General features: G+C 44.8%; 1 protein-coding gene across 11 annotated transcripts in view; it reads left to right on the top strand.

The window, feature by feature from the left end:
* The window catches only part of DLGAP2 (DLG associated protein 2), a 578,727-nt gene that overhangs the window by 145,156 nt on the left and 410,740 nt on the right, over window positions 1–22,831 (top strand). Inside the window, exon 1 of one of the 11 annotated variants that reach the window (XM_077309435.1) lies at window positions 2,249–2,556. The exons of 6 other annotated variants lie outside the window; for them this stretch is intronic. The gene's annotated coding sequence lies outside the window, so the exon portion shown is untranslated. Of the gene's footprint in view, window positions 1–2,248; window positions 2,557–2,860; window positions 2,891–22,831 lie in introns of those variants that run through there. 4 more of the 11 variants (XM_077309444.1, XM_077309454.1, XM_077309482.1 and 1 more) reach the window with 4 other exon arrangements.

The raw sequence follows: 22,831 nt of genomic DNA, 5'->3' as shown, positions 1-22,831 counted from the left end.
CCACGGACATCTGGAGGGCCGCACTTTGACTAACCCTGGTCTAGACATTAGGGTTGGGGGGGGGTGTAAATGTGAGCTGTGTGAACTACTTTATGGGAGCATTCTCCCCATGCTCTTTTGCTGTATTTGTGGAATGTACTTTGATGCTGCTGATGCTCCCTTCTCCTTACAACCCCCTGATGCAAAATCTCAAGCAGTTCCTCTGACCATTAGAAACAGCTTTTCAGGAATATAAGATTCCGCTCTGAAAGAGGGAAGAGAGTAAGATCCTTTTTGTGAACTCATTTTTGTAGGACAAAGTTTGGGTCCAGTGGCACCTTTAAGACCAACAGAATTTTATTCTGGATATGCTTATACCCAGAATTAAATAATGGGTTGAATCGAACAATTTCACAAAAGGAATAAGGTTCAGGTGGGTAGCCATGTTGGTCTGAAACAGCAGAAGATTGAGACCGGAGCACAGGGCTACCCACCTGAATCTTATTCCTTTTGTGAAATTGCTGGATCCAACCAGCTGTTTACTTTTCACTGCCACCTTGGTTATCCAAAGCACAGTTACACCCTTCTATATCAATTGATCTTCTTTTGGTGGGCATATTGGTCTGGGTTAAGTCTGAACCTAAAGGTTTACCAAAAGTGTTTATGAATACTGAATGAGTGGCAGTCCCCCAAACCATTTTCTGGACTATATTGGTTTAAAATATAAAAGACCCCTGCAAACAGATGGTTCAAGACCAAAATGGACCCTTGACTTTTCAATGCAATGTTATGTTGAAAGCTCCCCAGCTGGGACAGAGAACTTAGAAAATGGCCTTTCCCTTGTCTTCTTGGCAGCAAATAATAGGAATACGTATTTGTATGTGGTATCACTTTCAGTATCTTAAGGGGACTTCTTACTAGCTAGTGCTCCAAAATTCCTTTCCCCCAACACACATCTACATATGCCTCCTCATAGGATACTTAACCGTAAGGTGCCTTGTGCTCTGGATGGCCTCTTTCCCAGGGGTGGGGAAAGAGGCATCCGATATAAGAGGTAGTGACAGCCTGCACCTTTGTCCTCTGATCTGGGTACCAATGAGACTCTTCTTTGCCAAGGGAGAATTGTTGCATGCCAAGCACCCCTTCAACCTGCTTCTTTCAGCCGTGCTGAATACCAGAGACTAGACCACAGGTCTGTGTGCCCCCGACCCATTTTGTGAGAGGCTGGCCTCTGGTGTGGGCTGCAGGAAACGGCTTGAGAGCTGACTGGCTGAAAGTCAGTGATGGGCCCAATGGCCCCAAATCATCCTTGCTTCTCCCCCCGTCCATGAATGGATGCCTGTCATCTCTCAGCCTTCCCCATTAATACTTCCCCTAGTGATGGGAGCATTTGGCCCAGCTGAAATCTCAGTCCATCCAAGCGTTAAACGGGCAGCAAATATTCTTTAGCGTTTTCAAAGGATTGGAGAAATGCAGACACAGCTAATATTTCCACAAGTGGAACCGGCGATGGGCTGCCAATATCTTTCCATGACAAGACGTAAGAAATACATTGATTATTTTATTTCATTCGCTCAGAAGATCCTTGGATTGATTCTTTGCTGAGACCGTTGATTCTTTGCTGAAAAAGATCCTGACAACTGCCCCATCCCGTTTTGTGGATGGATTTAATTTTATCCATCTAAGGGCCCCTGGCTTCTGAAACGTTTCTTGCCAGGGAGAGGGACGGCTGCCTCTTTGGTGCCTCTCCCTTCCACTCCCCCCCCCCCCCTTTTAAAGGTGCTCTCCTGGGCAGTTTTCTGCCTGAAGTAAGTCTCCGTTTAGGATTCCTGGCATCACAGCCGTAGTAAAACAAGCTGCTCTGGATGGGACCCCATCCACCACTCTGCCCACTCACATCATATAAAAAATGCATGTGTTGCCAGGGCCCCGTGACGTTTGGCTAGGAAGTTGCCCATTTAAGGAGACTAGAGCAAATGATATCATCACAATAGGTGGCTCCTCTGTACACAGGGATCATTTGTGAAATGAGATTACAGGCATTTATCTGGAAAACTGGAGGCAGGAGCACCTGCTTTATGTAACTGAAATCCTGGGGAATGACACTGTACAGTAATCAAGATAGAGCAGCTTCTTCTTCTTCTCTTCCCCCCCTCTGATTTGATTACTGGGGGGGGGGGGGAATAGCTCTCCTTTTCCTGGCTGAGCAATAAAGCCCCTTATCCACACAGAAGACGCTCCAGACCATGTTTTCTGTTACGCTTGAATATATGGGACATGCATTGCAATCCTATGCTTGCCACACTGCTGCAGTGTAGATGTTTTGCAGAGCCCGGCAGAGCAGGTTGGTCGAAGCCGTAACTAACCAGCTCCTTCCTTGGATACCTACTTTAGTCCTTGGTCTTCGTTCTCCTCCTCCCCCCACCAGCGCCACCACCACTACCTTTTTTTTTTTTTAATGACGTTTTTAGCAATGAATTTGAATTGCTCATTGATGGCATCTTTCCCCTGGTCTGTGTGAGGCTCCACGCTCTGTGCCTGGATGCTGCCTGCGGTACAGCAAGAGGCTTGAATCCGGTAAGTCGAAGATGACTCAATTCTTACTCTCTCGCTTTCCATGTAGACTTTTCATGCCATACTGCGCGGCAGTGCAAGGAAGGGTATGATGCCGAAGCCATTCTGTCTTAATTAGCCCTCCAGCTCATTAATTTTCAACAGAGGCTCCCTCTCTCTCTCTTTCTCTCTCTCTCCCCTTCTCCCCCCCTCCCCCAGCACTTTGCACCATGCCCCCCCCCTCTTTTTCAGTGAGATCAACGAGCTGTGCTGTCTTTAAGTAAAATGCTCTAGTTTCTGCTTTTTTCAAATTCCTCTCGTGCTGCATTGGCTGCCGTGTTCTTAACTGCAGGAACAGGTTTGTGCATGTGAGAGAGAGGGAGAGTGTTGTGAGGAATGCATATTAAGAAAAAAAAGTACTGAACTTAACAGGTGATGCTTGGTGGGGGGCAAACAGGATAAGTGCAGCCCACAGGTAACCTTTGTGGAATGTAATCTGCGACTCCTTTGGATTTGTGTGTCTGGTGTAGTCAGCATGCGCCTCACTTAACGCTACTTTCAGCATCCCTTTGGTAAACTGGGGGACCTTCCGCAGCTCCAGCTTTCCTTCCGAGCGAAGGGGGTAGTCTGGAAAGCCTTACAAGAGGCTGCTGTCTTTGCGATGCAGGGTGCTGAAGAAGATTCAGGAGTACCTCTTATGGACCGCATTAAATGGGATCCGTGGAGGGGGGGGCGGATATTGCATGTTAATTGCTGTTGTTATTCTGACATGATGCTGTTCCTGAAAATGTTGTTTGCTACTAGCACCGGGGTTCAAAAAGGAAATTCCAATTATAGCAAGGTTTGCTGGGGGGGGGGGAGATGACTTTATGCATTGTGCAAGGAGGTTTTAATTCCACGTAAGGCTTCAGAAGGGCTTTGGAAGCCATGCAAGGGAAGAGTCTGTTGTATCTCCAGGTTACTAGGTCTCCTTTGCCGAGGTTCACCCGTGATGGTTTTACTGGAATGGGCAACTTTGTCCTTAGACCATAATGCTGTTCGGAAGTCTGGAAATCCATGCATTTGGACGTGCTTTGGTTGCCCGCCTTTGCCACGCTGTGTGGCTTTCAAGGGTAAGGGATTCTAAGCAATGACAACCAAATGTATATAAGCAAGAGATGTGTGACACATGCAACTCACCGTCTCTCTGGGAACTATTAATTATCTCGGTAAATAAGAAAAGGCATTCCAGGTTTTTGCCTCCTTTCAAAAAGGTGCCTTCCTTGAATATCTTCCACATGCGCTTAAAAAAAAGCACGCCTGTGTGTGTGTGAGTGTGTGAGTGTACACTTAAGCTTTGAGGATGGTCAAAGATCTGCATTATCAGCATGATTATTTTGTAAACATGAATGAATCGACACATTGTTTGTTCACAAGTAGTTCACGGGGTCCAGAGCAAACATGTTTCCTGGCCAGATGGTGCAGCCTCGACGTTTTTTCTTTAGCAACAAGTGATCAGATCCCATTCCCTAGGAGACATCTAAAATGGACTAATCTGAGTGCGGCTGATCAAAAGTAGTTCACAGGAATGGCTGCACAGGCAAAGTTTGTTGCTCTCAGCACCCAATTTTGCATGATGTTATGCTGCTCCTTAAAAGGCTGGGGGGCAAAGACATTCCTTTCATTCATCAGTCCATTAGACGCGCATATGAGCTATCAGGCATTAAGGCTTTCCAGGTGAAACCAATGGGAAATCTTTATTTAAGCCACCACACTTGCTGCATGTGGCCATTTTATTACTTCTCCAAGTGATTTTAATTTAATGGAAGCAAAAGTTGGTATCTGTAGGATGACTACCTGTGTTTCATATGGAAGATCCCATTGAACCTCTCCGTACCTTCTTTGTTACTACGTCTAAATGGCAATAGTCAGCTTTTTTATGTAGCTGGCTGATTGAGTTTTAACTATACTTTGATTTGCATAAATTAGCTTTCCAAGGAAACATTCAGGTTTTATTCCCCCCCCCCCCCCCACACACACACACAGACAATGACCAACCGTGCTTAAATTGTTCCTACCAATGGAAATCTAATAGTTTAAAGGCTGGTGCTGTGGATTTAATATTAGGGGAAGAGAATACATAGCCTGTTCAGATTAGAATACTGAAAAAGGTAACTCTAGATAAAATATTCAAAATCGTATAAAACATTGATTATTTCATTGCTAGGCTATTTAATTTCAGAGGTAAAGATAAACATTTTCTGAAACCTCAGGGCTGTTCTAAGAATGAAATATAAAGATGCTTCGATATTTGATCTTCTCATAGTAGCTTGGGCCCAATGCCATTTTCAATTGAAGTATCATTAGCTTCTGGGCTGGGATTTATTTCCATCTAGCAAAATCAGGTTTGACTTTAATTCAATGCAGTCAGAGTTATATTAGGATAATGCCAGTTCTGGTCATAGCATCCTGCCTTGGCATCTTACGCAAAAAACAGACCTATGATCCCTGTTGAAGGTGAGATCTTGTACAGAAATCAGAAACACAAAGAGCATGATCCCATGATCTTATTTTAATAGGATTAAATACAACCAGTTCTGCATAAGAAGTTATTCTTCTATGATTATAATTAAAAAGGCAAGTGGGCTTATGTTCTGTCTCTCAGTGGCCCCTAGAATGCCATAGTACAGAACTAGAAATGAAACGTTTTGCCTTGAAGTGGAAAGTGGCGAAACAAATACTGGTTTATAGTAAAAGTTATATTTTACCTGATTTACAGCCCAGTCCTGTGCCTGCTCAGATGTAAGTCCCACTGTTCAGTGGGACTGTTTCCATAGTAAGCATGCACATAATAAGTGTACTCAGGATTGCACCCTAGAGAAAAACGTAGACTGTACCCAAACTGTTTAACATTGAAAAAGTTATTAAGCAAAGTCTGTATTTCATAGGATAAGTCGTATTTTTTTAAATGGTGACTATTTTTGGAAGTAGCATGCATTATTATTTTATTATTATTATTAATCTTTTTTTTTTGCTCAGTTTTAGAAGTATATAGGCAATTTTGATTTTGTCTGTGCTATTTAGTACGAATTATGACAAAGGAGACAACAATGTAATTATCAGTCTTCTGGAAGTAATTAGTGAAACAGGCAATAGGCTTGCTTACATTTACATTCCAAAATGGTTGACATTTCTGTTTTATTATGCTAGAGAGCTCCAAGTATAAATGAATTCAGAGGGAAAGATGTATCCTTATGAAGAACATAGTTCTACAATACATCAGCAATTCCATGCATGCCCAATCAGAATTATGTCCCCCGGGATTTGTCCCCCTGGGATTCATGCCCAAGTTTGAATAGGACTCTTGCCTTAAGAAAATTGCCTTACTTTATCACTTGCCTACAATGAAACACACAATAATAGGATAGTTGTATTTCTTTAATAGTGATTTGTAAATATAATATCCTACTAATTTTGCACAGCAGGCCTTGAGGTTTGTTTTTGGCTCTAGAAGCAAGCCCCAAAATTTAAAAGCCAGATTAATTTTTTCAGACTTAAGGCTTCTGCATTTTAATGAAGAAATTTTTCTCATTATGGCTTCTACAAAACCTAATCCTAATCTTCACATTTTCTCATAATTTCAGGTGTGGTAGTATATCATTGTATATAATTTTGAACCATGCATGAGAGTATGGATCAAAAAACCCACACCAGGGGCCAGGATCAATCATGGACGATTTTCTGCATTCTGGAAAGCCCCAAACCTGCAGAAAAATATGAATGTAAAAAAATCTCATTGGGTTTTAAACTTTGCAGTATCATAGAAACAATGTCTGCTTCTTCAAGAAATATAGCCATTGAAGATCTCACAAGAAGTTAAACACACAACCAAGATGTGTTGTGAGATCTCAGAAGCCATTTTGAAGATGCCAGGCAAATCTCAACCAACAATGCAGAGGATTCCAAGTCTGGGTTAATGTCACCGTAGCACAGGGAGAGAAGGATGCAGACCAAAACATTAAGAGAGAGGAGAGAAGAAAATGAAGCTGAAGGACGGAAGGAGGCAAAATGCTAATAACAGAATGGTAAAGACAGGAGGGAACTGAACTGTGTGAGAGGGGCCAAATGCTGCCAGGGAGAGCAAGAGAAAGGATAGGTGGTACATGGGTCACAGAGAAGGAAAGGGAAGTGGGGATGCAGGACTTGCTGAGCAAGCAAGCAATGACTAGAATTTCATGCCCATTTATTTTGTAAGTCATATAGGAACATTCTAATGCAAAATGATAAACTTTGGGGTTAGACCTATTTACTTTTTAAACTCAGCTAATTCCCATCCTAGTGCCTTTTGCCCATGTAGGCCCCATGATTCCCAACATAACTTGTTTGGTGGTCAAAGGTGGCTCCCTTTTTCAGTAGTGGAAAAGCTGACTGGATACAACCCATTTGTACTAACACTGAACATTTCTGTTGGACAGTAAAATGAAGCCATTGCTGAAAACAATAAGCACCACAATAAAATTTCTGGAGATCATGGCAGTCTGGCATTTTTAAAGCCCTGCCATGCAGAACCTTACAAAAACTTCTGTGATTCTGGGCAGGTGTTGAAAATTGATCTGATCCTAAGCATGCTCAGTGAGATGTAAATTACACTGAGTTCAATCAGAAGCCCAGGTGAGGATGCTCAGGGTTCCTTAGCACAGTGGTCCCCAACCATTTTTGGGCTGGAGACCGGGGTGGGAGGGAGGACCGGGGACCGGGGGGAAAGGGAGGTGCGCTGGTGCCCACAAACATGCAGGCACGCCTCCCTCCCCTCCCCCCGCGACGCAGCACTCGCTGCATTGAGAGCGATCAGCCACCTCCAGCACAGTAAGTGCGCGCCGTGGGGTGGGGGGAGGCGCGCCAGTGCCCACGCCTCTCTCCCCCCTGCCACAGCCATGTACTGAGGCCTCCATGGCCTGGTACCGGGCCACGGCCCGGTGATTGGGGAACACCGCCTTAGCATGCCAGTAGACTTACTGGGTGTGTTAACTGCCATCAAGTTACTTTCGCCCCTGTGGATTAATGTCCATCAAAATGTCCTATCAATAACAGCCTTGCTAAAGTCTTGTAAACTGAGGGCCATGGCCTGCTTTTTCAGGATAGTCATTGTAACTTGCAGGGAGAGCTCACTTTTGATTTGATATAGAACTCCCTTATTTGACTTTTTGACAAGCCACAATATTTGTAAAATTCTCCTCATTTCAAGCGAATCAACTTTTTTCATTGTCTAGCATTCATACTAGGGATATGCAGGGTTTTTTAAAAATCCATATATTTCAGATCCAGATACCAGGGAGATGAAAAGTATTCGTATTCCACCACCACCACCCCAGGATTCTGATATTTTTTCCGTTATTTCATGTGGGAAAAGACCATATTTTTAAGCATATTCACAATTGACTAGATAACTTTCCCAGACAGAATGAAAGAGCCAGTAACATTTAGCAATGCTACTTATTTTTCTCTGGCTCACTGACTTTAATGTTTAATGTCTTTGTGTGTTTTATAAAGGATGTAGGTTATAGGAGTCCCCACTGTGATTACCAACCAGGGGGAAAAAAACCTTACCCACTTTTTAACCTCTGGTTTCTTATAAAACCCAGATTTGGGGGGTGGAGTGGATGGTGATATTTTTTAATACAGTGGATTTTTTAAAAGTTAAAAGTCAGCACAACCATTATCCTGTTACTGTTCATGCTTGAGCTGCATAATCCATATAGTTTGCTAAGGCTCCCGTCGGTGTGTTCGTCCAAGCAATGCATTTGTATACTGCCTTGCAACAGGCTTTCTGAGGGAGAGAACAGATAAACAGATCTCAAAACAGTAACTTCTATCAATAGCACTCTAGCAGCATTAAACCTAGAATCTCAGTGTGAAACCAAAGACTAAAATCAGTTGAAAGTCAACAAAAACACAAGAGAAGCACAAGTACCCCAGCTCCATTTTAATTAAAGAGAGACTGCCAAGTTTGGCCCCAGCAATATTAGGAGGCCGTGGAGACCCTCTATGTCCAGTTTGTTCTCTGGAGATGTTCTGGGCAATCTCTACCGAGCCATGACAGACAGGGTGGGTGGTGTCAGCCTAATTCGGCAGAATAGGAACAGGCCTTGAGCAAGATGTTGCCAGCACCCTTGGCTTCTGAAAGCACAGTGCCCTAGAAACCTGGGAGGGCTCACAGCTTATGAACAGTATTAGAAACGACCACCCTCAATTAATCACACCCTCTCTTTCTGTGGAGAAAAAGAACTTTCAAGATGGTGTCTTGTTATACTCTGCTTTGTTTACAGTGGCTCAGAATTGCTTGCCTGTTCGAAGTGAACTGTCTCTAGCAAGCACAGGCAGTATGATGGATGTCCCTGTGAGGGAAAACAAAGGGCTGGATCATACTCTTCCACTGTGGCAGTGCAGTGATAATATCCAGCAGATCTAAGTGCCATAGATAAAAAAAATAAATAAATGCAGATGTTTAGGATCATTACCCTTTTTATTTTTTTGTGGCTGGCTGCAGCTGGGTACATCTAGGTTTCTAGTGTCTTGCGGGATGATGGATCAGGGGAAGAGTTATCCTCTCATATTAGCCCTTTTGCTGATTCGATGCATTTGGTAGCATAAACCAGATCAGATGCTAATGCTGCATGAAACGGCATTATGTCCCACTGGGTCCCCTGTGCGAAGGCTGTTGCACAGCTGCAGGGGAGCCGAAGAAAAGTCTTTGGTTCTGAAAGGAACTCTACTGCATGGAGGGAATTAACACAAGACTGCCAGGGAGCTGCCTTGAAGGAGGTAGATTAAGATGCCTTGAGAAAGGAGTCGAATACTGTTATGTGGCGCAGCGCATGAGCTGCTTCCGTAGGATCCCATGTACAAACCTTAGCCTCTCTGTTTGAAGGAACTTAATTGCCAGGACCGGGACAGAACTCTTCCACAGTCTTGGTAAGCTGCTTCCAGTTGGAACCAGAGCGGATGATTCAAGAATCTGATTCAGTTTCATGTGCCGAGGATCTACCGTATTTGCCGGCGTATAAGACGACTGGGCGTATAAGACGACTGGGCGTATAAGACGACCCCTCAACATTTCCACTCAAAATACAGTACTATGGGCCACTATGGGCAGCTATGTCTATCCCAACTGAAGTGCACCCGGCGTATAAGACGACCCCCCCACTTGGAGGCATGTTTTTCAGGGGGAAAAAGTAGTCTCATACGCCAGCAAATACTGTAATTATGATGGCAGAAGCCTGATCCACTTGTCCATTCGTGCCTGTAGTGTTTCTGTTTTAAAACTGAAGTCACTCGCTTGGAAATTTCGGAGGATTGGTCAGCTTTGCAAATGTGACAGATATGCTCTTTATATTTTCATGGGGTTATCCACAAGAGCAAAGATGAGCAAATGTGGCAGGAAAGCACTAAAGCTGGTCATGTACAGCCACTTACGAAGAACAGGATTGTATAGAGTGACATTCCTTTGAGCGCTTTTGAGTACATTCCATTTTTTAAATGCATCTTTCAGGAGGCTCTATGACATTAAGCACATTTCTGCCTGATTTATTTTGCTCACTGATGACAGAAATGACACCTAAGATGATAATGAGAATATTAAGGAATTTATTTTTCCTCTATCATCCCCCATTTATTCCCTGCCTTTGACAGCTGTTTATATCCTTTGCAGTCAATTTTGCCTTTTCCTCTTAAGTTCTTTCCCATTTTTTTTCAGGAATTCCACTTTGCAGATCAAAGTGAATGTAGTGAGGTAGAATTGCTCTTAAAATATGACTGGGTAAAAACAAAGAGTTCAAATGGCTTTGAAACAGCATAGGTTAATTGGACCATACCCCCACTGAATTATTGCAACTCAGCTATTTTACAAGGGTATCTTGTACAAAAGGCCATCCATCCAGTCATCTTGCTTGGAACAGATAGCTCTTAACATTCGTGTTTACAGTTTCAGGCATTGGCATTGCCTCACATCCCCCCCCCCCCCCCGGGGAGGGGGAAAGTTGTATTGGATTCCAAGAGCAATTAGGGGAGATACACTGAAGTATTTGGGAATTTCATTGGAATGTTGAGCTTTCTTTTTCTGGGAGTGAAGACCTCTTTATTTCTGAAGAGAATTTGTCACAAAGGAAAGAGGAGGGAGCTATTGCTTAAGAAAGAGAAACTCAGATGTATGTATAACAAATTTAGAGTCCATTGGCACCTTTAAGACCAACAAAGTTTCATTCAGGATCTGAGTTTTCATGTGCGTGCACGTGTCCTCAGGTAACACATTTCTGAGGTCCCTGCTGCTGTGGCCTTCTGGACTCTTTCATCTCTGAGGACATGGGGGGGGGGGGGAAGCTGGAGCAGTCTCTGCATGCCTTCTGGAGGTGGGGCTGCACAAGTCCCAGAAACGGCCCCCTGCTGGGTCTCTGGGATCCAGGGTGCCAAGGAAAAGCCTCTGCCCTGGGAATGCTAACTCATGAGTAAGTTATGTGAGGTTTGCAATTTGCAGTCTGAGAAGGGAGGAATGCTTTGGGGGCAGCCATCACAGCCAATTGCAGCAGGGAAAATAAGTGGGTGGGCGGGACTGGGAAAATGTACACTTTCCCTTTCCATATGGATCCCATCTTGGTCTTGCTGCATTTTTCTAAGACCATCACACAAAGCAAATTTGAGGCCAATGACATGGGGAAACGGTAGATGGGGAAACGGCAGAGGAGGCACAGAAGCCATGAGAGCATGGGGACATGTGGAGGGGGGGGGGCACTGTATCCCATCAGCACCTTCCCAGTAGAAGAAGAATTGGTTTTTAAATTATCCTGCTTTTCACTGCCCAAAGGAATCTCAGAGTGGCTTATGATAGTCTTCCTTCCTCTCTCCATAACAGGCACCCTGTGAGGTAGGTGAGGCTGAGAGATCTCTGAAATAAACTCCTCTGTGAGAACAGTTTCTAACAGGACTGTGATTAGCCCAAGGTCACCCAGCATGTGGAGGAACAAGAAATCAAATCCAGATCATACATTAGAAGCAGCTGCTCTTAATCACAAATGGCCATTGCCTTAAAGAGATGTAGCTAGAGCACAGGCAGAAGAAGCTGTTGCAGGAGGATGGTGTAAGTCTTTTGACTTGCTCATTGACTGTTAGGGGATTCTTTTCCTTTAAGTATGGACCTTCTAGCCCAGGGGTAGTCAACCTGTGGTCCTCCAGATGTCAATGGACTACAATTCCCAGGAGCCCCTGCCAGCATTTGCTGGCAGGGGCTCCTGGGAATTGGAGTCCATGAACATCTGGAGGACCACAGGTTGACTACCCCTGTTCTAGCCAATGGCTTCTCAGAGCAATCCAAGGAGGGAGACACTCAGCTATTTCCTACATGGAGATGTAAATAAGTTTTGCAATTTGAGAAGGGAGGAATACTTTTGTCTTCTGTGTTCTGTGTGTGTGTGTGTGTGTGTGTGTAGGGGAATGCTACACAGCCCCACCCCTGTCCCCATCCAACCCAGCCTTTTCTTCCAGGGGAACTGATCTCTGCATTCTCCAGAGGAGCTTTCATTCTGTGGGTTTTCCAGGTCCCACCTGGAGGCTGGCACCCTGACCAGTGGTGGGGATGCTAGCCTCCAGCTTGGACCTGGAGATTCCACTTATGGGGTTTCTCAAAGCCTGAAGACTATTTCAGGGGTTTCTCAATGGTAAAAAAGCTGACAGAGGCAGTAATTGAGAATCCCTCTGTAAGTTCTTTGTCAGCCAATGTTTTCATGTTTGATTGTAACATGTAACTGTTTTTGATATACTTGGATATTGAACTGAACTGAAGAACGTACTGCCTGAAAGGTTTTCAGTTCTTTGAGCAAATGTTGCTATGAATTAAATATTTTCATTGAAGGAAGAAACTGTGACAAGTTTATGAATTATTTGATGTTTATTGTTATTAACAATTACTGCCATGCAGCATTTCTCTTTGTTTCCCGCCTGGAGCCTGGCATCCCTGCACCTCCATGGGATCCAAAGCCAGGGCTGATCTCTGTAGCCTGGAAATGACCTGCAATTCCAGCAAATCCCCAGATCCCAACCTCTCCCATCCTGCAACCTCTCTGCCACAGAGTTCCCCCCTGCCATGCAGCCCTTTCATCTCCAGGAGCCTGGAGTTAAGTTGTTGTTGTAGAGTCCCCCCCCTCACTCCAAACTGCCATTTTCCCCTGGGGAACTGATCTCTGCAGTCCAATTCCAGGAGATTTCCAGGGTGCAGCTAGAAAAGGGATGTTCTTTGAGGTCTGGAGGCTGGGCCTCAAGAGTCCAAGTGTGGGCAGGAGCTTCTGCCATGTAGCCAGCCCCCAGGAAGGCCACAGTGCAGGTGTGTGTCCTAGCTCTCATCGTATTCCTGGGTGCAATGGGCTTTTCCTCTGGTGCCCTGAATAAAACTTTGTTGGTTTTAAAGTTGCCCCTAGACTCTGTTCTGCTGCTTCAGACCACATGTCTACTCACTTGAATGTAACTAGACGTATGTATGTGTATATGTATGTGCTGTCACTTCACATCCAATTTATGATGACCCCAGCAAGGGTTGTTCAAGGCAAGTGAGAAGCAGAAGTGCTTTGCCATTTTTTTCCTATGCAGAAATCTTCCTTGATGATCTCCCATCCATATACTGATCCTGCTTAGCTTCCAAGATTTTGCGAGATCAGGCTATAGCATGCCACCTTCCCTCTCCAGACCTAGGACCATCTTGCAGAAGTAACATGGACTGTGGCAATTGACATAAATTGCCAAGAAAATGCCCGCTGTTTATTGAATCCTTATACATTCCACTAATTCACTTGTAACTATTGGCTGCTGCTCTGTGTTGTAATGTGATGATATGTAAAAGGATATGTAAAAGCAGTGGTCCCCAACCCGCGGGCTGTGGCTCGGTGCCGGGCCGTGAAGGCCTTGGCGCCGGGCCGCGGCTCCTTCTTCCCTCCCCCCTGAAGCGAGAAGCTCGCCAGGCCGCGAGCTAATCGACCGCCAAAGCAGCCGATTAGCTCGCGGCCCGGCAAGCTTCTTGTTTCGGGAGGGGAGGGAAGAGAAGCTTTCCGAGCCGCAAGCTAATTGGTCGCTTTAGCGGCTGATTTGCTGGCGGCCCGGAGGGGCCGGGAAGGGGAGCTGCGGCTGCCGGCATGGCGGCGACACAAACGTGCATGTGCGGACTGCTGCGCATGCGCGTTTGCGCCCCTGCTGGGCGCAAACGAGCATGCGCGGCAGTCCGCGCATGCGCGTTTGCGCTGGGGCTGCCGCGCGTGCGCGGGCCCCCGGACCACCCTCTCCCCCCCCACTCCAGAGCAGCGGTCCGCAGTGGCCGAAAGCTTGCAGACCACTGTGTAAAAGCATCTATTTTAAAGCGGAAGAATTGATTATTTAATTAGGAATTCAGAAACAGATGATATAAGCAGCTATATATGCAGAGCTGGGTGCCGGATTGGTCATATATCTAGCACACAGTTCTGTGCAAATGTGACGTGCATCAGTTGGGTGTGAACATAGGAACAAAGACACTAGTCATACGTTCTTAATTTTAAAAAGGGCCACAACTTACTTAATTGCTTGAAGATTGATTGCTAGAAGTTCTCAGCAGGTTCCAAAAGTTTCTGTTCTGTCAGAATTCCCTGGGGGGCTTTTTGCACGGCTTCAAAATCGCACAATGGTTGCCAATTGGAAACGCTATTGATTTGCCATAACGCACGACGTCGTAGACAATCTGCAACACTCCTGAAACCGATCAGCAAAAAGCGCTTCGTTGTAGCGCTTTCAGGGGAATCCCAAAATGTGGATTCACCCTCCGGAAAGCGCTACACTCTTGCAAACAATCTGCAACACTAGCGATAAAGACCTGTGCATTAACATTGTTGCGGTTTCTTCAAAGTCCCTCCTCCTGAGCCTATCCTCCAAACTTCCGGCGAAGCGATCGCCATTTTTTTTTCTCCGAGCGAGCGGGGATAAACGCACCAGCGAGCCTCTTTCTGTTTAGAGGCTTCCCTTGCTTCAGTCCTTCACCTTTAGTCACTAAGCACAAACCACATAAAGGCCCGTTTGCTGAAATAAAGTCCCTTTATTTTTTACACATTAATTCAGCCGAAAATCGGGCCCGTGAGAGGGGGGGGGGAATTTTTTTTTTATCACTCGAGGCAGTGTGGCAACGATCATACGATCAAACGACAGCTCACATTAGGCAGCTGGATGGGTCTCTCCGTTGCAACGAATCTACACAGATTCGTTACAATGGGTCTGTTTTTTTTTTTTTTTTAAACCTTTCTTAAAGGGAAAGGGGCTGTTTGGGAGCATGCTAACGGCTGCCCATTGGCTGCTTGACGGCGAGGGGCGGGACGAGCTTGGAAATAGCGCTTCCTTTTCTGCCGAGACCGGAAGCTGCGGGAAACGCTACAAAACGCAACTGGATTCCACTACAAAGGCAGGTATGCATAACGACGAATTCCACTATTTTAAATGGCGATTTTTCGTTCAGTGACCAATTTGCAACAAAGATCCCGGTGCGTAAAGCCCCCCAGAATCTGAATAGGCAAAGAGAGAAATTGAGAGAAAGGCCCTTCATCTTCCACATGATGCCTTTTAGTTCATATTTTTGCACTAAGAGTTGAGATTTACGTGTTTCTGAGAAATAAAGTTATGCCGGTAGTCCTTCTTGCTGGGCTGTGCCCAAACTGGACCTTCCTACACTTTGAATGGGGCAGGGGAAGTCTTCTAAGCAGGAGCAGTTTAATTATTTGTGGGACCTTTAGCACCAGAGCTAGTTTAAGGATTTTCAGGGCCCTAGAAGAATGCAATTGCTGCAGGAGCAACCAGATTGGGGGCAGATGGCCCCCTACAGTGGAAAGTGTCTCAAAGTGACTTACAGTCGCCTTCCCTTCCTCTCCCCACAACAGACACCCTGTGATGTGGGTGAGGCTGAGAGAGACCTGATATCACTGCTCGGTCAGAACAGCTTTATCAGTGCTGTGGCGAGCCCAAGGTCACGTGGCTTGCACGTAGGGATGGACTAGGAAATCAAACCCAGCTCATTGAATCCAACAGTTCATTACAATAAACTATAGAATGATAAAACAATATAATATGTAAATAATAAATTCAAATAATAAATAAAATGGTTAAAAGTGCAGTGGTCAGCAACTGATAGAAAATCAATTATTGGCTTATTGATATTACAAATTAGGAGGTGGTGTGAAATGGAGAGGGATGCCCAATCTGTTGTTTTAGTATGTTTCCTGATTGGCCTCAACCATAATCCTGGTGGAAGAGCTCCATCTTGCAGGCCCTGTGGAACTTGGCAATCCGTCAGGACCTTGATCTCCCTGGGAAGCTCATTACACCAGGTGGGAGCCAGGGCCAAAAAGTCCCTGTGGCTAGTCAAAGCCAAATTCACTTCTTTAGGGCCAGGGGTCTTCAGCTGATTGGTACTGGCTGACCAAAGTGCTCTTTGGGGAACATATTCAGATAGGCAGTCCCCCAGATAAGCAAGGCCCAGTTAATGGATCTGTTAGGCTGGAGTGTGAAGGCTAATTAAAATTGTTCATGCTATTTCCTCCTCGCCACCCACTTTATTGTAGCAATTTTAGCTCTATTACAGAGAGCAGTAATCATTGAGCCCGAAGGATCACAGAAAAGAGCGATATGCTTCCCCAACTAGGATCCAGCTGTCTAACAGGTATGAAACAAGGCCTTAAAAAATGGGATGCTGGTGCACTCAAATGGAAGTAATGCATTAAGAAACCCATTCAAAAATATTAAACGGAGTAGGACACCAGATGCTATCAGTTTTGTTCTCACTGCCACACACCAGTATGTCATCGCTTTTAGCTGTCATTGTAGTCTATCAAAATATTATCAGGTACTTTCTCCAGTGAAGGATATTCCCATTTGCTGATCCTCATCTGGCACAGAACTTCTCAGCACACCTGCAAAGTAACCAGTGACCCAGGAACCATCTCAGGGCATTAAAAATATGACAAGGGACCATCTTAAAAATAATAAATCATCACAAGTTCAAATCGATTAGAAAACTTTTAAGGTTTTTTGTATCTATATTGACCCTACCTACTAACCTATCTACCTAGATATGTATATAATCTCTATAGACAGAAAAAAGATATAGGGATAAATATAGGTAATTGTCTCTGTGACTGTTTCCACATGGAGGGTTAAATCATGCATGGCCTCCTGCCTGCAAATGTAGGATGGTAAACCTCGTGTTTGCAGCCCTCCATATGGGAGACCCCTCCCATGTTTTCTCTTTGCCCCATTGCGGCTTTTTGCCTCCCAATTAGGCTGCAAGGGAAAACAAAACAAACTTCTCCCCCCCGCTCCTTGGCTTGTCAATCACAGCAAACCACCAATCATAGCACAGCAATTCTCTCATGAACTGAAACTTTCTTCCCCCCATCTCCAAGCCCCCCCCATTATTTTTAAAGGCTTGTTGCTATGCGGTAATGCTGCAACACAGATGCATTTTTAATAAAAAATTAACACTTCCGTGTTGCTATGGAAAAACGCCGGAACAATACAGTACACACATACCTTTTTGGATTTATGGTGTTTTGAGCTCTATGTCTCGGTGGACTTGTGAGAGACTGGACATGGTAACTGGAGCCCAAAGAGTAATTTTGCATAAACGGTAGGCTTTAAAACAGGGATCATGCGCGTCTGGATGATCTTTCCCCATTCATTCCCCACCTCCAGAAAACACAAATGGGACTGTGTTTTGCCTGCCTGATTTGTAAGAGGCTGAATCCCAAAGAGTAATTTTGTGTAAATGGTAGGCTTTAAAACAAGGAGCAAGCATGCCTGGATGAGTGGGAGAATGCTGCTTGATCACTTGCCCCCCCCCTTTCCCCATTAATTCCCCACCTACAGAAAACACAGCGTTTTGCCTGCCTGATCCCAAAAAGACTGTGGACACTTTAAAGAAGATCTTATTTTACCTTTGAAAATATAGCTTTGTGGTCCTGCAGCAACACGTCCCAGGCAATGGAGAGGGGAGGGTGGGTGCGAGGGTGTGACAACACTACAGGGACTATCACGCCTTTCCTCCTCCATACAGGCTTTCCTCTGACTGCTCACCGATGGAATACAAATCTACTTTTTGCGATTTCCCTCATCCCGAGGCAAATCTGGGCAAAACTTAGGATGCAAGCGACATCATGTGGAAGGGACTCTAAAACCTGCTAGCAGCCAGAGGCTATCTAGGGGCAGATTCCTTGTGCAGAAACAGTCTGTGTTCCTAATATTTATATTTCACTGCTCGAGTTTTTATTTACATTTATATCTTGTCTTTTTGCCCAATCAGGGCCACCAGCATGGCAAACAATTTAAACAAGGCTACCTCACAAAGCCAGAGCTAAAATTGCGTATATAAAGCAAATTAAAGCAAGAAGAGAGGACACTGAGAGAATGTCAGGCAAAACACAAAAAGTGTTCACCTGCTGGCTCAGCAGCCATCCAAATGCAGAGTCGTGTTATCCCAAGGGTTTTACGTAAAGATTGAATAGCATGGGATATAAGACAGCCCCATTGGCTTCACCAGACCATCGCCCTGGCCTTACTGCACAGAGGAAAGCAGGATATAAGACACTTGGGCAAGATTTGTCTCAGGAAAATTTTAATTTGAGCTTCAGCACTGCTTTTTGGTTTAAAGTGACAATTCTGCTCAAAGTGCCCCTCCCCTTCTCCTCCTTCTTTCTCTTCCTCTGACTGACCCTGAACACACGTGGTCATTATTTAAACATTTAATGAGAGGGAGATTGTACCTCGCACAGACCTCTGGGTCTATCAAGGTCAGTACTATCAGCTTTGGTCTTGCCATGAATGTTGTGGGGAGAGGACTGAAGGGTCTGCTTTCAGTTCCCTGTTCTCTGCCTCAGTCCGTGATCTGCGTGCTCAGAGTTGGCCCTGCTGATCTCCTATATCAAAGTCTAGGTGTCTGCAGCCACACCCGTGGCTGGCTGAGACGATTACACGGCAGCCGTTCATTCCAGTAGGCTTTCTAGGCATATAGTTTAGGATGACAGCTTGGAATCTATATTTGCTTGGGCAGGTGAATTATTCTGGCGCTCTGTTGGTTTTATGTTTTATTTTTGGTCAATTCCATATAGTAGGCGATGGATTTATTGCGACCTATATTTCATACAAGCATCATTAATATTTCGGATATCAGGAAAACCCTTAAAGAAATGTATGATTTTCATAGAAAAACTTCTGCCGTGGAAGAACAATGTAACTCCGGTGTGTGAGGAGGGCCACTTTAATATGAAATCATAGAGATGCTGTTATTGTGATGGATTGCTGTTAATGCTAGGAAACACGTAGTATATCATAATTCGGAAGGGTGAATAGCGTGTGTCTATGGAAATAGACAAATGAGTGTTAACAGGAAAAAATGTTTTACCAGTAGGCTATGTGACTGCCCTTGCAACTCAGCAGAAACACCAACGTTTATAGTTAAATTATGTGTAACCCAATAATGGGCATATGAGACAACAAGTGCTTCAGCTACATAGAAGATGCATCATCCAGTTGCAGTTGCCATGTGTTCAAATGCAGGAGTACAAATGGGAAGCATGAAGTGTACAGTGGGGGGTATTTCTTTAATTTGAGCTTGTTTACACATAGGAGGAAAAGACCCATCAATATGCAATTAAGCACCTGGCTGCCATTAACTCTCTATGAGTTCTGCTTAGAGAAATGTGAAAAAAAACGTAATACTTTTTCACATTTGAAAATCCAGAGGCTGCAGCCCTTAGAACACATCTGGGAATAAGCTGCATAGGATAAAATGGGGCTTACTTCTGTGTAGACCTGCTTAGAATTGCTCCCGGTGTGTCCTAGTCCAGGTGGCCTCAGTTCATTTTCTTGAATGCACCTCCTAGTTGTCCTGTAGTGCCGGGTCTGTCACACAGCTCTGGAAACTGAGCTTATTTTGGAATGGGTCAGAAAACTTTTGGTCATTCTTTCTTAATGCTGTTCTTGAGGAACGCGGTGACTGGCTGGAAAGTGTAATCACAAGATATACATGTGAATATATGGAATTGAGAATGTAAGGAAATGTAAATTATGGAAAGCTGACGGTTTTTGAGGGTTATTTGTCCTGAGACTCAAGCTCTAAGAGCCTCATGTTAATTTCTTGGAATTTGATAGTGTTCAAGATTGTTTTCATGTGCATCCTTATGGGACCAAAATGTGACACACTTTCTAACTTTAAAAATAGTCCACAGTCCTCAAAAGCAGAAAGGAAGCATGTCTGGCCTCAACCCGGGCCAGGTCATTCTCTGTCCTGGCCCCCACTTGGTGGAATAAGCTCCTGGAGGAGATATGGGCCCTACTGGAGCTAGCACAATTCCTCAAGACCTGCAAAACAGAGGCAATGGTTGGGGCCAACGGGTTGTTAAGATCTACTCTATCAGACATGCCCACTGGTTACACTGTGGAGCAATCCTCAGCTTGACAATCTGTTAAATTAAGTTGCGGTTAAATGTTCAAACGGTTGCATGGTTAACAGTTAAATGTTTAAAATGTTGCAATCTATTGAATCAAACTTTTGAAGCATGTCCTATCTCATTTGTACAGTGGAGCTATGTATATTGCAAACTCCCCTGAGCAGCAAGGGAGGGCGGTATAAAAATGGAATGGAATGAATAAACAAACAAAGTGGCCCAGGCCTCTCTAGACCTCTGAAAAGGGCGTGGGTACCAGCAATACAGCTGGCATATCATATGTGAAATAACAACCAAAGTTGTATTCCAGTAGGGGCTAAATTCTGGAAACAATGGTTAATTGAGCAGAGATAGCTAAATTCTGAGAACTTTTTCGAAAAGTTGGCATTGATTCTAGAACACAGAAAGTATTTGCTGCCCAGAAGAACCGCAGTACTATACTGGGTAGTAGAGTGTGATCAAAGGACTGTGACATCCCTATTGATGGGGGGGGGGGGACTCTTGCCAGCTAGTTTATATCTTGTGATTGCCTTATAGAATGTGGATATGTGAGTGTTATTCCTAATCACCTTCTAGAAATGAAACATAACACCTCCTACATATCTATTGCATTTTGGGGGGGTGTTATATACATGGAACAGTTGGAGTATTGTAGTATTGACAGCACACTGGGTGATAGTGCATGTATAGCATTAGGTATAAAATATTTAATTTTTAAAATCATCTGCAAACTCTTGGCCTGCTGTTTCTCAGGTACAAATACTTCCCATCTCCTCATCTGCTGTTGGCCCAAGTGATGGGGGTGGGGAATACATTGCCTGTCTTTTTTCTCCCTGTTGAGGTTAACAGCAATTGAGGGAGGGGACCAGTTAAGGAGCTCTGACTGAAATTCTGTGCTGAGTTGCTTGACTATAAGGCCTTTACAATCAGTCTGTTTGTACTAGCGCAACTTGCCAGTGGTAGGCTACAAAATGTATGTGCCGACAGGAAACAACATGAAATTTAATTGCATTATCATGGAGGAGAGAGCCTTAGTTCTTTGGCTGGCTGGGTATATTGGTTTCATGAACACATTTCATATTGGACAACCAACAGGACAATACCAATGACAATCTCAAAGGTGGGCTGATAGGAGGTATGTTTATAAGGGAACATATGGCTATGGTTTATATAAGCAAGGACTGAGTAGCAAGCATTAGCAGAATGCGGACACAATGGTTATAACTAAGCTGTGGCAATCCATTCCTAACTCCTGGCTGACTGCCTCTTTGAATCATGCAGACAGTGGCTGCCAGACTTTTTCAGGCTGGGGAGCAAGGCTATTTCAGGCTATTAACTGGGGAGCAAGATGGGGAAAGAGAGAGAGAGGAAAGCAATGGAAAATCCCATGGCCAAGAGCAAGCAGGAGAAGAGTAAGCAGGCCTCCCAAAGATGGAGACTTTTGGGGAATGGTTGCCTAACCTGGGTTAAGAAATTCCTGGAGATCATGGGTGGAGCCTGGGAAAGACAGAGTCCAAGGAGGGGAAGGAGCTCAGCAGGAATATGACCCCATCCAGTCCACTTTTTGAAGCTATCATTTCCTTCAGGAAGCTAAGCAGGGTTGGCCCTGGTTGTCACTGCGATGGGAGACCACCAAGGAAGCCCAGGGTCACAACTACCTGAAAGGAAGCAATGGCAAGCCAGTTTGGAATGTCTCTTACTATCCTGCACCTGCAGAAGGAAGAGTCAGCTTGCTGACCCCTTACTTCCCTCATTTTCCTTACTGGCCCCCGATCCTTCCACTGCCCCGGTGGGGCATACCACCCACTTTGGGAACCCCTAATGTAGACTGTGCCCATTGTTTTTTTAAATGAAGCCCCTTGCTATTTTTACATAACCTAGTATAAAATTATTTGCAGTAACCAGTGGAACTGACACATACAGACTTCATTCTTGCTGCAGCAAACTGACCATCTCGATGCATTTATAACTTTTCATAACTGGAATTGAGAAGCCTTAATTGGCATCACAGTGTTTGTTTCCAGAATGATTCTGGTGCCCCAGAAGGCTGGGAAAAGCGCTAATCAGTACTTGAGCTAATCCAAATGTATTGGGTATAGATTGTTTCTGAAGAATTGTGGTACTAGCCCCCCCCTTCCTTCATGCTGCTGTTGGTAGCTTGATAACTGTAATAATGTAATTGGCAAGCCAGGCTGCACAGGTAGGGGTAGCCCCTTAATGCCTATATGAATTGCTCCTTGTAGCTGTTTTTCCAGTCAATGGAGGGAGTAAATTCACGAGACCACATTGCAAGATGCTTAAGGTCTGGCCCATTTTACTGCTATGGGGAACATCTTTTTAAAAAACAACTAAGGAAAAGAAATGTTCTGGAATGGCAGGCCCTTGCTGAGTGTCGGGGACCCGCTTGCTAACTGAAAAAACAGGGTGCCCCTTTGAAGAAAACGTCACGCCAGGCCTGGTGAACGATACAACAGGAACAAGCTTTATTTCAGCAACGTGGAGTCCGCTGGTATGGAGTAAGAGCTTCCACCGAACTCCAGGTGGAAGCTCCCTTTTATACAAAACCCACCTCCTTAGGCTGTATTGCCCCACCCAGTACTTGCGGAGGGAACATGCTGATACAATCATGACTCATGCACATATGCGAGGTTTTCCGGGGTTCCTGATGGCCCATTTTCCTGGAACAAAGGGCCATCTCCGGGCCCTTGTCAAAAGGTGGAGGGGGACATTGAGGTTCTTTAGCGGCCATTGCCACCTCAACGATCGGGTGGGGCGCCCAGCTGCCGGCTTGCCTATGATCACCATGCCCTACCTCCGTGATCGCGGGC

Source organism: Paroedura picta, chromosome 1 (assembly GCF_049243985.1).
Source record: "Paroedura picta isolate Pp20150507F chromosome 1, Ppicta_v3.0, whole genome shotgun sequence".
Classification (NCBI taxonomy): domain Eukaryota; kingdom Metazoa; phylum Chordata; class Lepidosauria; order Squamata; family Gekkonidae; genus Paroedura; species Paroedura picta.
The sequence above is the reverse complement of the archived record's forward strand: the minus strand, read 5'-3'. Positions and strand labels throughout refer to the sequence as shown.